This window comes from Carlito syrichta, unplaced genomic scaffold (genome assembly GCF_000164805.1).
Source record: "Carlito syrichta isolate Samal-C Ts95f unplaced genomic scaffold, Tarsius_syrichta-2.0.1 Scaffold164274, whole genome shotgun sequence".
Classification (NCBI taxonomy): Eukaryota; Metazoa; Chordata; class Mammalia; order Primates; family Tarsiidae; genus Carlito; species Carlito syrichta.
In genome coordinates, this window is record NW_007108370.1 from 174,614 (window position 1) to 175,355 (window position 742).

The window sequence follows — 742 nt, forward strand, 5'->3', positions numbered from 1 at the left end:
TTGGATCCCAGTTTAAACTCCCTTCTTAGTACAGCAGCCTTGAGATTAAGTGCCTTAAATTATTGGCCTGCTTGACTGTTTCCCATCACTGGGGGAAGGAGATATATAGATAAAGCAAAATATTCAGCATCATTGTATTTTCTTTTGGTTTCATCAGCAGTTTTTTAAAAAAACCCACTTGACATAAATAAGTTCCTATCCTCAAAGAGTAATGCCTTTGCAGAATCTGTGTTCAGTAATGAGGGATTTAGATTTTGGGTTTGATTTCCTGGCATATAGTTTAGGTTTTGTAAACTTTTACAGGCAGAAATTATGTCTTTCATGTTTTCAAGCCCGCTGAGCACAGGTCTCATGTAGTAAGTAGGTCCTGACACCTGTTTCAGAAATTGATTTGAGACTCTTTTTCACAAGAGCTGGTATGTGTGTGTATGCCTTTCTGTAAGAAGGGTGGTACCTATCTGGGCCATATTGTGACCTGAGATTCATTTTTTTTTTTTTTTGAGTTGGAGTCTCACTCTGTTGCCCAGACTGGAGTGCAGTGGCATGCTCTGGGCCATCCCAGCCTCAAAACTTCTGGGCTCCAGCGACCCTTCCACCTCAGCCTTCCAAGTAGCCCGAACTACAGCTGTGCGCCACCATGCCCGGCTAATTTTTTGATTTACTGTAGAGATGAGGTCTCATCAAGTTGCCCAGGTGGTTCTCGAACCCACGGGCTCAGGCAATCCACTCGCCTCGGCCTCGC